General features: G+C 37.9%; 1 protein-coding gene across 1 annotated transcript in view; it reads left to right on the top strand.

Moving 5' to 3' along the window:
• Positions 1-11,305: 11,305 nt before the first annotated feature.
• LOC135207857 (ras-related protein Rab-24-like) overlaps positions 11,306-14,791 on the top strand; it is a 107,718-nt gene continuing 104,232 nt past the window's right edge. The window contains 1 exon segment of the mRNA XM_064239725.1: positions 11,306-11,491. The gene's annotated coding sequence lies outside the window, so the exon portion shown is untranslated.

Genomic DNA, 14,791 nt, shown 5'->3' on the forward strand with positions numbered 1-14,791 from the left:
CCCCAACCTGGACCCTCTGGCTTACGCCACGGACGCCCTGGCTCTGGGACTGGAACAACTGGGAGAAGATTTACGTCTTCCCTCCAGTGAATCTCCTTATGAAAGTATTGAACAAACTCAGGACATTCAAGGGTCAAGTGGCTCTAGTAGCCCCAGACTGGCCGAAGAGCAATTGGTATCCCCTAATTCTGGAACTGGGCCTTCGTCCTCTTCGGATCCCCAGTCCCAAGCTCTCCCAGTCAGTACAAACGAAGACTGTGTTCGCTTCCTCAGGGATTCTCAAACCCTAACTTTATGGATTTCATGAAGTTTGCGGCAAAAAGAGATGCGAATATTGACCCTCAGAATATTCTCTTTTGGAATCCGATAAAAGGGATTCAACTTTGAGGCAGTATGATGCTGCTGTCAAAAAGTTAGCAACCTTCCTGAGAGAGTCAGATATCAGAATCATGACAGTTAATTCAGCTATATCCTTCTTCAGATCCTTATTTGAAAAAGGTTTAGCAGCTAGCACGATTACGACAAACAAGTCAGCCTTGAAAAAGATATTTCAATTGGATTTAACATAGACTTGACGGATACCTACTTCTCGTCTATTCCTAAGGCATGTCTAGACTTAGGCCTTCTGTGAGGCCTACGTCAGTTTCATGGTTCTTAAACGATGTTCTAAAACTGGCTTCCGAAACCGATAATGACACATGCTCGTTTATGATGCTCCTAAGAAAAACCCTATTTTTTATTAAGCCTGGCTTCAGGAGCAAGAATTTCAGAACTGTCGGCTTTATCCAGAGATCCGGATCTTATTCAATTCCTTCCCACAGGGGAAGTCCTACTTTCTCCGGAACGTAGCTTTTTGGCAAAGAATGAAGATCCTTTGATGAGGTGGGAAACCTTGGAAAGTACTTCCTCTTCCACAAGATGTATCCCTTTGTCCAGTTTCAACCTTACGAGCCTTTCTATCCAGGACCTCCTCATCCTCATCGGGGTTGGCCCTCTTTAAGAGGGAAAAAGGTGGAACTTTATCCATTAAAGGCATCAGGCAACAAATCCTGTACTTTATTAAACAAGCCAATCCTGACTCTTTCCCAAAAGCACATGATGTCAGAGCAGTAGCCACCTCAATTAATTATTTCCAACACATGAACTTCGATGAGTTGAAAAAGTATACCGGATGGAAATCGCCGACAGTGTTCAAACGTCATTACCTTAAGTCCTTGGAAGCTCTGAAATTTTCAGCAGTAGCAGCGGGAAACATAGTTTCCCCTGACTCTAGTTAATTTGTAGTAGAAGATTCAGTCCTCCTTTCTACCTGCTTCACCCAACAGTTCGTCTATTCCTACCGTGTTCATTTACATTCACCTGTGCCTTAGCTGCTTTTATGATGATGTAGTGGGTGCCCCTTATTTTTTTGCTAGGGACACTCACAGATGATTATGGATATTGATCTCATGGATGTTACCCCCTTATTTTTATGCTAGGGGATACATCTCATTTATAATGGGTACGGGGGTTTGTATATTAAGTCATATACATTCCTTATATATTATCATTGTTGATTAATTTGTTCATTTGATTGTTTTAATTGCTATTATAAAAATTTTGATACATGCCTTTACACAGATACCATTTTGTTACATGTAAGCCAATTTACCTCTGTACATATGTAAATTACCTTATGTTAAGAAAAATGTTTAGAATTAAAGGTATTTAAGCTATTTTTATTTTGTTATCACTGTGTATTTGTATCTTTTTAGCAATTATATTCTTTTTATATTTACTTTATTTTTTATTTGAGACCTATTCTGATTTTGTTTTATTACTTTTGTTTACAATCTTGTGCTATTTCTCTGGTACGATTTCGCGCAGCGACACGAGCTGAGCCCAGAAAAGGGATTTTGACGTAAGGAAAAATCTATTTCTGGGCGATTGGCTCGTGTCGCCAGCGAAAATCCCACCCTACCACCCATCCCTTCGCCCAAGATTGTCTGCTAACTCAGGATGGCCACAGAGGCGCAGCAGTCGGCAGCATGGGATGGAGTAGTAGTAGTACGAGCTGCTCACTCTGTGGGTCGGCTCTCCCTCATGGAGGGTTTTTGTTTGTGGGAGATTTCTATTGGTATTTTGGCTCGTGGTAGTGGTCTCACTCGCCTAGTGTCCATACCGACACCCTCTTGGAGGGTGAGCGAGTCAGTTATACTGACCTTTTTCTTTATTTTATTTATTCTCTGGTATGTTGTTAGTAACATTTAACCCTAGAAATAATAGATTAAAGGATATTTCGCTGGCGAAACAGAGCCAATCGCCAGAAATAGATTTTTCCTTACGTCAAAATCCCTTTTTTCCTAGCCTATATACTTACCCCGAACTACAAAATTTTTATGCCCACTCTTCCGTCCCCGCGTATCTGAGGGCAGGAGCTCTAGGGCCGTGGAAAAGGACTGCAAGTCAGAGGTCATGATCTCCGACCCTGGGGCATACCTGGCGGGGGGTTCGGGAAGGGAATAAAACAGTTTTTTGTTTTCTAGGGTCGGTATGATTGATTGGAAATCCAGGATTCTACCTAATAAAGTAGTTCGGGGTAAGTATAGCTAGGAAAAATACAAATTACATAAATTTGTGATATTCAAGAGTGTTGTGCTCCCCCTTTGCAGTGTGGAGCTAGGTTTTTGTGTCCACACTTAGGAGGGAATTTTACCCTAAAAAACTGTTGTGGTTTTGAATTATTTATTTTCTAATTTGCAGGGCTTTTAGATTATTTATTTTTTTTTTATTGTAGAACTTTAGTAGTGATGATTTAGCACTTGCAAAAATAGAAAAAAGTAATAATCCACAAAATTTCTATATTTTCAGATGAGAGATCTGAAGAATGAAGTAACTGTTGAAGAAATAGTTCGTGAGCGCAGCCTATTGGTCTTCGAAGAGCGATGTCGCTTCTTTTATAAGCCACCAAAATCTGTGTGACCTTTTATTTTTTTTAGAAATTATTTAGGTTTTGAGTAGCAAACTTCAAAATAAGTGTGGGAAAAACTCTTGTTAGTCAGCAGTTGAAATAATGCACAGTTAAGTTTTGGATTTTAAAGAGAATAAGTACTGTATCATCCTTAAATGCTCAGGGCCATTTAGAAGATGAAGTTGCATTCATATGTACAAATGCCAGTTTCATTTTGATGGATATTCACAGCAAAGGCAGTGAAAATTTCACAGTATGAATAAGATAGTTTTATTTCATTTGCAGTGACATGAGAAATAATAAATATACTGTATAGTTTTTTTGCAGACAGACAAATTTAAAGGTAAAACATTTAAAGAAGGTGGATATAATATATATTTGTACTACTGTACAGCATATGTAAAACAAGTAAGAATAGCAAATTCATTCTTTCTTAGTCATTCAAATGAGTGCTCACAAAGTAAATGATGCTCAGCAGGGTCTTAATGTTTTACTTAACATGTATCAGCTATTCAAATGAATGTGTACAAAAGTATGTAGATGTTGCTAACAGTGTTTTAATACTTATCTTACTTTGATTTTACACAAATCATTGTTTACACAAATTTGCATTGTCACAGTGTTACAGAACTAGGTATTTCCATCATGTGAACGAGATTTATTCATTTGTATTTTTCAACTCATTCTTGCTCATTAATTCATTGCTGCCATTCATCAATATTTTCATGTTTCTATTCACTTTTTATAGGGGGAAGTTATTGTAAATAATTTATGAGTCTTATAAATGAAAGTGACAGTTGTTGTACATTCTGTTCTTTATAGGAAGTGTGGATTGCTATCTTAAATGGTTAATAGAATAAATGATTTATTGTTATATTTGATCTTAGTCATTCCTTTCACTGAAACATGATATATTGTCTGTTGATTAAGCTAACTGTAACAATGAAATTTCACCAGTTCCTAAGGGCAACGGGCATGTTACTGTAATGCCCAGTGAAGTTGTTGCATATTTTAAACTGGTTTGTAACACTAATACTACTATAAAGGCTTATTTTTTATGTTAGAAATTTATTTAACATGTTAAAGGACAGTTGATTCAATACAGCAATATGGAATAGACGTTTGATTGCTGGAACTATATTTGTTTTCCATGATACCAACCAACACCCTGTAAAACAACTGAATCATATCAGTCATGAGTTAATTGTTATGAGGCATGGCTGGACAGAGCAAATGAATTTACATATATTTGAAGCTTAATGTAAATTTGAAAAGCTCTCTGATGGTATATAGTACTTGATGATTGATAGGCAGTTATATACCAAAACAGTAATGTGTAATATTTATTTGTTGACATCAGATTTATCACGTAGGAAGGATGGATGGCTGTTGTTGTTATAAGTAGTGTAATATCAATAAATAGCCCTACTAAGATTATAATTCCTACTTAATCCTATTTTATCTCATTTTAGGCAGCATGTGAACACTGAATGCAATCTGCCTAAGGAAGAATACTCATCTGATTCATATTTAAAAATTTACTCTGAAAATAGAAATGAAATTGAATGCAACAGTAATTATATGCATGGTGGCATTTTTGACTCACAGGTGAAACTGTTGGAGAACAAGATGAGTTCCAAGGAGCCCTTAATATAAGATTTATATGAATTAAAAGCTAATGTTTTCTGGGAGTATGATGATTCAGGATTCAGCTGTGTAGTGAAGGACTGATAAGTAAAGAGCATCACAGGTTCAGACAAGGCAGAAGTGGTGTCGATTAAAGTATCTGAAAATTAGAGACTGCTACGTATGAGATTAAAAGGCTAGATGTCATTTACTTAACCAGGAGAAAGTGTGTTAGAATAATTTATTGAAACGTAATGCAGATACAACTGAAGTTCTCCCATGTATTGGGATGAGGTATTACTATTTTGAAACTTTATCATAGTGTGCAGGAAGTAAGAAAGCATTGAAGGGTGTGAGAAGGAGATTTAACAAAGGTAATTGAGAAAACTTTACCACGTATTGCAAGATGGACCAAAGTTTTGAAGATGAATGATACTGTAAAGATATCAGAGGATAATAGGCCTCCAAAGTACATCGTTTTAATCCATCCCCCATGGCAAATGGCAGTTGAAATGATTGTTGAATGTGACAAGAATAAAATTCGAAATGATTGTTGAATTTGACAAGAAAAAATAAAATTCGAAGATGCTAAGAAGCATTCTAAGGATGAGACATGAGGCATAGAATAGTAAAAAGGAAGGATCAGAGTATATGACATTGTCTGATGATGTGGAAAGATCTTATGATGATAAGGTGGTGAAAAGATTGTTAAATCCAAAAGTGTTAGGCAGGAGTTATAGGTGAGGGGTGGAGGTATATGAATGCAGTATTTTGCGAATATTGTTAAACATAGGAAGACGAGGAGAGGACGGCTGAATGGCATTAGAATCGGAAGGGTGTTAGTTTGTAAGTTTTAGAATGCTTGTGAAAGTTAATATTAAGGACTTGAGGACAATTAAGAGGCTAAAAACTGCGGATGCAATAGTAGTTGATGGGATTACAAGTGACAGGTTCCATTTAAGGATGTGATCGAATGGGCTGTCTGGTGTGTGTGAAATGTCTAAACAAATAAATGGTTCTGAAGGGATGTGTGAGAGGAATAGTTTATTTTTTGTTTAACGGTAAAGGTGGTAGAAAAGATTTAATAGGTTGGGTGGCATATGGCACGTTCTTCATTGAGAATGTAAGATAAAATGACAAAAGCGCTGATAAAGGAAGAGCAGTTGAAATTTTAGACAATGAAGAGCCGTTGGATAAACTGCTTATAATGGGAATTCTGTAACAAGTTGGAGAGTAGAGGGAAACAGTTGAACATGGCGTATGTGGGTCTGGGGAAAATTTATGATAGAACTGACAAGAGACTTTTTACAGTTTGCTTAGGATGTGAAACATAGAAGGCAAGTGGATGAGTGGAAAGCTTAAATGATGGAAGTGAACTATTGTTTAGAATTTTTAGGGAAAAGAATCGCCAACGTGGCGTAGAGATGGGTGAGACGAGTTTTATTTCTATATGGCTGTTTAATATATTCAGGTATAGAAAGATCCAAGAAGTCAGAAATGGCAGTAGATGTAGGTGCAGAATTATGGAATAAGAAAATCGATATGAATAGAATGGGAAAAGGCTTATGATGTTTGCAGATGATACAGTGTTGGATGAAGATAATGAAACAAGAGCGAGGTAATGTGAGAAAATGGGAATCAGGAAACTGTAGCAATGAATGGATATAGAATGGAAGAGTGGCGTCGGCAGATTGATACAAACATTTAAGAGCAAATGCTTCGATTAATAGTGGGATAAGAGAAGGAGACTCACAGAATATGGAAGAGAAATGCGGATGTTGTTTGAGGGTAAATAAAAAAAAAAAAAAGTTGCAGCTTTAGAGATGAATTGTTTAAGTATGTGGTATAAGGAGTAATAAAAACGACGAGGAAATAGAAAATATGTAGGTATGGTAAGAGAGCTAATGTATGTCAAATGAAAATAAAGGAGGAAAATAATAAAGTGCTCAAAAGAATTTACCGTATTCAGAGATGTTTGGAGGACGGAAAACGAGAAGACCTAGAAAATGGAAATGTGCTTTGAAAGATACTGAAAAAAAGAGGCTCCAACATCCTGAAGAGTTAAGTGTAAGCAAGATACCGGTCATTATGGCATTGTGTGAAGGGCTTTTGACAAAGTGCTGGTCAGCTCTCATTGTAGGCCAGTGTAACGGTTAATTTTGTGGAAGTTTTCTATACGGAGTGCTCATCCACAAGCGAACAGTCTAAATATTACTTTAGTACTAGTGTCTTAACTTTTCTCGGGAGTCGTCCCCTCTCAGGGATCAAGTAATCAGGGTTTATTGGCAAATTTACTTTATCTCGCTTTGATAGTAAGGTTTATAGACTTTAGAGGAAGAGATACATATATACATAAATACGATAACTGTGTTTACATACAGCCGGTATTCCCAGCTCAGCCATGACGTTAGGTGGCTGGGAGATTAGTCATGTGGTTGATTCGTTTGAGTGCCGTACAGCCACACAGAAATTATATATATATATATATATATATATATATATATATATAATATAATATATATATATATAAACTTTGGAAAATGCTGTACTACACTTTGGCGCCGATTGAGATCACAAGTCATTGAATAATCAATTGATTTTGATTCTGGTAGACTGTCTCACTGCTAAAATTAAGTAGAATGCTTCCTATAGAATGATCAAGTCTTATCACAAATTTTAAATTAATAAACATGGTTATCGGCAGCTAGTTATCCTCAACTAATAGATGTCAGGAATATTAAAGTTTTTGGTCGCATATTGATTATCAAGTTGGTATGTCCAAACGGTCCAAACTCCAAACTTACTGTGTACACATCAAAAGCAGTGTCATGGTCCTCCACATAAAGGTTCAAGTTCGTTACATCTCACTCCTCAAATTGTCTTGTTGAACAGATTCAAAATTGTTGGGAGTAGCAGCGAGGTGTGGTGTTCAGAAGTTGAAAAGTATAGTAGTAGTACCTTAAAGATGGAAATAGCTGTGTGTCTGTGTGATGAGCTGAGGGAAGAAGAGCTAGAAGCATTAGGATAGTCAAATTCTAGGTACAGAGGTGTCAATTGCCGATCACTGGAGGAAGGATTTAGATGAGATAGAAACCAGGGGAGAAAGTGTGTATGATAAAGGAGAATAGTAAAGATTACACCCAATATCATTTCTTCTTCTTCTTCCCAGCTTTTTCCCATTTTTATTTATGGGGTGGGGTCGCCGTTTCGGATGAGCCGTTTCCATCTATTTCTATCTTGCGCTTCTGCCTCATCAATTCCCTTCTCATGTAAATCTCCTCTCACACAGTCCTTCCATCTCTTTCTTGGTCTCCCTCTCTTTCTTCTTCCTTGCACCTCCACTCCCATAGTATGTCTCCCAGCGTGGTCCTCATCTCTCCTCAACAGGTGTCCATACCATCTCAGCCTCCCCTCCTGCACTTTCTTTGATACTTCCACCACCTTAGTGACCCCCTCCCCTTATGTACTCATTTCTGATCCTATTCCACTCTTGTTACCCCAGACATCCACCTAAGCATTCTCATTTCTGCCACATCCATCTTCTTCTGCTCTGCTTTTCTCATGCTTGCTGTTTCCGTACCATACAGCATTGCTGTTCTTACCACCCGTCTTGTGAATTTTCCTTTTAACCTAAGCGGCACTCTTTGTCACAAAGAACTCCCGAGGCCGCTCTCCAGTTGTTCCAGCCTGCCTGTACCCGATGTTTTACTTCTTCTTCCATACTTCCTCCAGCGTTAACAAAAGATCCAAATACTTAAACTTATCAACTCTCCTTATTTGCTCTCCACCAAGCTGAATACTTTCTCTATCATCCCCCTCAGTGGTGGTACACATATATTCTGTCTTGGATCTACTTATTCTCATTCCTCTGTCCTCCAGTACTTGTCTCCATCTTTCCAATTTCACTTCCAGCTCTTCCCTGCTCTCTGCACACAGAACAATATCATCCGCATACAATATGTTCCATGGTACTGTCTCCCTTACTTCCTCTATTATAACATCCATCACTATGTTAAAGATAAATGGGCTCAGAGCTGACCCCTGGTGTAATCCTACTCTCACCTCAAAACCTTCTGTCTCCCCAACACTGCTCCTCACTCTGGTAAATACATTCCGGTACATCTCTTGTATCAATCGCACATACTTCTCTGGCACCATCTTCTCCCTCAGGCTCCTCCATACCTCTTGTCTCGGGACTCTGTCATAGCCTTTTCAAGGTCAATGAATACCATTACACCCAATATCATTTCAATTCCCTTAAATTCTCACGTCTGGATAGGAGGCATAGTGTTAAAAAAAAGTTAGTCATCCTGCGTCTTTTTGGAGAAATACGTTTTGTTGTTGTATTACGGCTAAACAACAGCCTAAAAGCCGGATGTAAACGAAAGTTATTCAGTTTCTTATCGTTCACACTGTCGCCCGTCTCGCCTCACAGATTTTGATATGTGTTTAGCTGCTTCGGCCTTCTCATTGTTTCATTTTTAATGCAGAGCATTGTGTTATATTCAGATTTATTTATATTCAGAGGGGATGTCCATAGTGAACAATGAAAACAAAGACTGAACTTGGAAGTGATGAAGTCACAGAGGTATTTAAGGATTACGCATGTACTTTTCATACGTTCAACAACGAGCAAAGTGGTTGTACCTGCTTATATAATCCAGTCCAGTATCCAAAGAGTATTATTTTGGATATTGGTCTAGACAAGGAAGCCCCCGGACCTCAAGTCGGTAAAAGAAATATTCGCATCCACTTGCTGATTACGAGTTCTTGTAATGTTTACTGAGACTGATCTTTGAGATAGCAAGTTCACGAAGGTATCGCCCCGTGTCTATAGTGAAACTTTTAATCTGTGTACTGTGTATACAATTTAATAAGGAGTCATCAATATAACATTTAACTTGTAAACGTTGATAGTGGAGCGTTTGTATAAAATTAAATCTTTCCATTAAAAGCTAGTCAAAATAAGGAGGGTTAGTACATACCCTATTGTCAGTCGTGCTCTGAAAGCAGTTGAATTTGCATTGAAATGTCAGCATCTATTGACGTTATTCTGTATACGGTCTTCGTCATAGAGCATTTGTATTAATCAGTCTTGTTTTGAACGAACAATCAATATTTAAACGAAAGCCTTTTCAAGCATTCATGACTTGACAATAAATTATTATACCAAAAATATATGTATGATGATGGATGAGCCATGCACGCTAACTAAAGGCTTTGGCCTAATATTTATCTTTGGTTCCTCTTATTTCCTTGACTCAACAACATTTATGTAATACTAAGGCAATGCAGCCAACTACACAGGGAGAAAAATATTTGAAAAGGAGTGACAAACGCCCTTTCATATTGGTACTTTTAATAACATAAATTACATAAATGACAAGTTAGTTTCAGCTCCGTTCTTCTGATGGAAACCACGAGGTTCTGATTCAACTCATGACGTCACAGTCGTAGTCGGTCTACTTGTAAACAGATAAATGTCGACGCCTACTTGGCACTTGCTTTATATGGATGTTCGGTGAACAGCGTTCTAAGCTGACAGCGAATCAGAGAGAATAAGCTATAACAATAACAAAGTTCCACAATCACACACACACACTAACTGTGATCGCAGACACGTCTGCCTGTGGTAAAAAAAAAAAAAAAATAAGATACTTTCCGTTTTTTTCTTTTCGTTATACTAATTCTCCTGTTATTTTTTCTTATTTGTTTTTGTTATTTGGTTCTCATATCTGGGAGAGCAGCGTGACAAGTTGTTCCATGATAATTTTTCTCTTGTGTACAACTATTATGTTCCGTTTCATTGAGTTGGAACGGGGACCCCGATATAAAGCAGAGATGTTAAACAAAACATGTTTCTACAGTATCGAATGCAGATCTCAGGGACGTCGAGGTATGATAAGCACTGAGACGTTATCACAATGCGATTTGGACATAACCTCTAGATTCATTTGTGAGATGCGTGAGATAGAAGGTACAACGGCGGCTCGTTAGACAAACAGCAAGTCCATTTAGCTACTGACTACTTAGCCCAGTGTCGACTGTCGAGGCAACCTAGGTATTATTGTAATTGTCTCTAGTTTAGATTTTGCAGCGGTAAAGCTAACACGAACAGTTACCCGTTCCCTATTCCTTAACCGTGAACAGATATTTAGCATTAACCCTGAATAAAGAACATACGTTACTGAAGCCCACTTTGCCAGAAAAAAAATGCATGTGAGAATTATGAATTTTTGACAATGAACGGTCTGAAACCCTCGTGTAGGATACAATCGTTGTTTTGAAAGTTTTACCATCCTGGGTTTTGGAAATTGCCGTTTTTCATTATGAAAACTAACTTCTATGAGAACTGGGAATGGATTTTAAAAGTTTCTTTGTCATCGGAATTTTTATATTGTAAGCTGTGAACTTACGGAAGGTAATTTGAAGAAGTTGCCGAGCAAAAGTTCTTTCGAAGTAGGTATACTGCGTTGTACTTAATTAACCAGGTTTTTATTACTAAACCATAATTTGTTCCACTATTCCTTGGATGACAAGAAAAATAACTAGAGTTTGGAAATAAAAGAACAGATTTTTGGATTCTCATCCAAGTCTGTGACTCTGACAAGGAAGTGAAAATATAGTTTGTGGGTTTAGTCAGCAACAAAGAGATTGAGAGGGTATTACGTAATATGGGAGGTAACATGTGCGTTTGACAGAGCGGTGTGACGAAATGTGGCAGCGCTGTATCAGATGTAAACATTGGATAGTAGATCGCCTTAAAGATGAGTCAGTGGTTACTATGGGAAGTTAGTATTTTGTGAAAGCAATTGTGTTAATTATTCAAGTGTCTGATTTAACGGTGTCTTAAGTTTCAATGTGAATATGTTGTGATTAAAAGATCTAATTTCGTTGGTTCCCTCGTAGCTTAAGGTAGGTAAAATTAGGTAAAATAGCCTTGTACTAGCTACCTACTACTAGGTATAGGCTACTAGGTAGTAGGGGTAAGCTAGTATGCATAAACCTATCATCTCACATTTCAGGAAATGAAAGTAGACAAAGCGTTCATTTTATACTACTAGGTACTAGCCTAGGTAGCACAGATTTAACCTAGCTTAGTAACATCCATAGGCTATTGTTTGTTTGCCATGTAAACTCTAGCTATCTTGCTCATCCATTTCCTGTTTGCATTTTGGGATATTTTTATGAAAGACAAAACCATAGGCTAGATGTAAATTAGGTTAATCCCTCCCCAAATTAGCCACTAGGATGCATAGGGTGGCTCTGTCTACCCAAGTTGTATATCATGATTAGGGTAAAACATCACAGCAGGCCAAACAGGCCACCTACATTCAACGCTTGCCACCCTCCGAAAAAGTACATTATAACGCGTCCTGACACCGGAGATGGGCATCAGTCGCGACTTGTTGTTGGTGAGAAACGGAGCTAAAGACCTCTACTCTCCTTTCGAAGTAAGTATTTTCTCCAAAGTTAGAAATTAAGGCCAAATTTTAAGATTTAAACAGAGGGTAGTTTTTGGGGAAAAGGGTGGTCTACGGCAGTGGAAATCTCACCAAACGCTTTAGAAATTTTTACTTACAACTAAAAATGTTTCGAAGATTGACGCCATCTTGATGTTTACGGAGTCGCTTGTGTCAACAAACTTCCCATTTCCTGTGCTAAATCTGCACACCACTTGTACCCATAGACGCTGGGGCACTTTCATCACAACAATCGTTAAACCAACCTTTCTTACCAGCACTTATTCAAGGGGACTACGGCATTCTTTGCGGCGTTGCGCTCTTCAATTGTTTATCAGTGTTGTCAATTGGTATGTGTTTTACCCTCCAAACTAGGTATAAGACTTACACAAAACCGGGGAAATAAGTGAAATTAGCGTATCTATTTGTATTATATTATACGTACATATTACAGCAATTTTATCATTACATGCATTACTATGACAACTAGAATTCATCGAAACAGTTTGTAAATGCATCGGCGTATGTATGACGCTCCACTAGATTGGCAACGATGAGTCATTTTTCCTCACGTCGTCTGCTCGTAAGTATACATCCGAAACATTTGTAATTTTGGGGGTTAATTTGGGTTTGCAAAAAACAAAAAGGGATAATAGACATGAATTAAATAAACATTTTGAAGTAAAGTTAAACTAAATATTGAGTAAAGTAAACAATTAAGGGAATAAAGCTTTGCATCTCATAATCAGTGTTGTCGTCTGCTGCTTGTAACTGTGTTTGCGGAGTGAGTGCTTAGAAGCTGTGGTTCAAGTGCACTGTGGAGTGAATTAAGACCAAAATGTGTATAATTACAGTCAAATAAGCACTGTGGAGTTTCAGTTGTGATGGCAGTAAGGATCAAAACACCGAAATTACAAGGTAAGAATGAATTCAGTTCCAACCATAACCCCGGGAATAACAAGTTTCATACTTTCACTAATATAGGCAACAAAATGTTGTTTTATTGTGCTGATTACAACTGCAATCTTGAGTAAGATCAATAAACGTTACATATATACGCTAACATTGTTCAAATGAGTGCTGGGGAAAGATGGTGGCCGTCACTGATCAGAACCTTCCATGCAAAACATAGCCACCATATTGGATTTCAAAACTGCCTTGAAAACATATTTTACGAAGAGCTCACATGCTTATTTTAGTTCATATGGGGCTTTCGTATACTATCACATTATGTGACTGAAACTTCAGTCTTTTAAATGGTATGCTTAGAGTTGCAATTGTATTCTTGTTTCAGCAATTAAATATCGAGTGAATAAGACCCGTCCACCGTGATGAGGGTTGGCCTGCCGTGGTGTTCTACCCTAATACCTATATTTTTGTTCAAGTAGCCTAATAGCTTAGGCTAGTTAATGCAAACAAAAAGCTGGAAGGGATGAGTAGGTAATTCTACCCAATTGCGCCGCTTAAAATGTATTTCATGTGAATTTTTCCTATTACTTTTAGTGTGGTTTGGTGGAGTTGGTGTTGTTTATTGTCGTTCAACTACCTATTAGGTATTAACCTCACATCTTTAGCCAACATGGTCGGGGACCCTTTGGGAATGTGGGGTTTTGGTTTGGGGAAAACACTCGGAGAAAGACCGGACATGTTTTTTGTTATGGAATGGTTCTACGCATGGGCAAGTCATAAGGGAGCCATATGTTGAAGAAGGGATTGGCTAAGGAAACCTAGGTATTATAAAATGAACTACAGTAGAAAGCTATTAACCAAACCTAACCTAGTTGGCTATCCCCCCAAACCCTCCCTGCTGAAGAAAACTCCACTCTGTACCAAAAGCTCCCCTATTACACTGCACGTGTGTGTTAGCATTCCAGGATGGTCAGAATGCAATAACATATTAATTAATTTTCAGGTTAATTACAGTCAACTGACAAAAAATAACAGTAAATTCTTGATAAGCAACCAAAATGCTGTAGAAAAACTCAATTTCCAAGGTAATCCTCCATGCAGAGTTATACCATAGTTCTGTAGAGTAATCAACTGTAAGCCACTTAATGATTAATACTGTAACGTTAACTTACTCAACCTAACCTAGTATTGTACATGCATCCCTACCTAGGTGGGACATAGCCCTCAAACCTCAACCTGCAAAAGGCTACCTTGTTGAACCCTTGCCACCAGGTACAGTACTGCTGTCACCCTTACTGAAATCCTACCAAAGTTCTACCTGACAAACTACAAGTATCTTACTTAACTTTGGGCTCGGTATCCCACATAACAGTTTTTACTCTTCAGTTACCCCGATAAAGCAATATATATTTTCCAAGGAATACAGACCATATCCTTTCATGTAGGAGTATTACTGAGTGCAAGCTGGAAACAATTTTTTAAAGTACCACTCACCTGTCATCATCAAGCACATTTTCCTTTGGCATCAAGGAATATTCAGGGTGGTGGAGGTGTGATTGTGATAAACAGCTCTGGTTTATATTCCTAGGGGAATAGAAACAATCACCATTTATGTAGGAGACACTCTCCTTAGGTGGGAAAATAGTCTTGACTGACTGCAATGTGAATATTCACTAGATAATGCCATGCTCCTGGTTATGATCATGAGCAAAGAAATGACTCTTGTAACCTGTACAATCTGGCATAGAGATCCAAGATTGATAGGGCCCTGAGCCAGAGTGAGATATATCTGAACTTCCATTGTGGAAAAACTTTGGAAAGCCAAGTGCTGCCCTAAAGATAG

The sequence above is a fragment of the Macrobrachium nipponense genome, chromosome 34 (assembly GCF_015104395.2).
Source record: "Macrobrachium nipponense isolate FS-2020 chromosome 34, ASM1510439v2, whole genome shotgun sequence".
Classification (NCBI taxonomy): Eukaryota; Metazoa; Arthropoda; class Malacostraca; order Decapoda; family Palaemonidae; genus Macrobrachium; species Macrobrachium nipponense.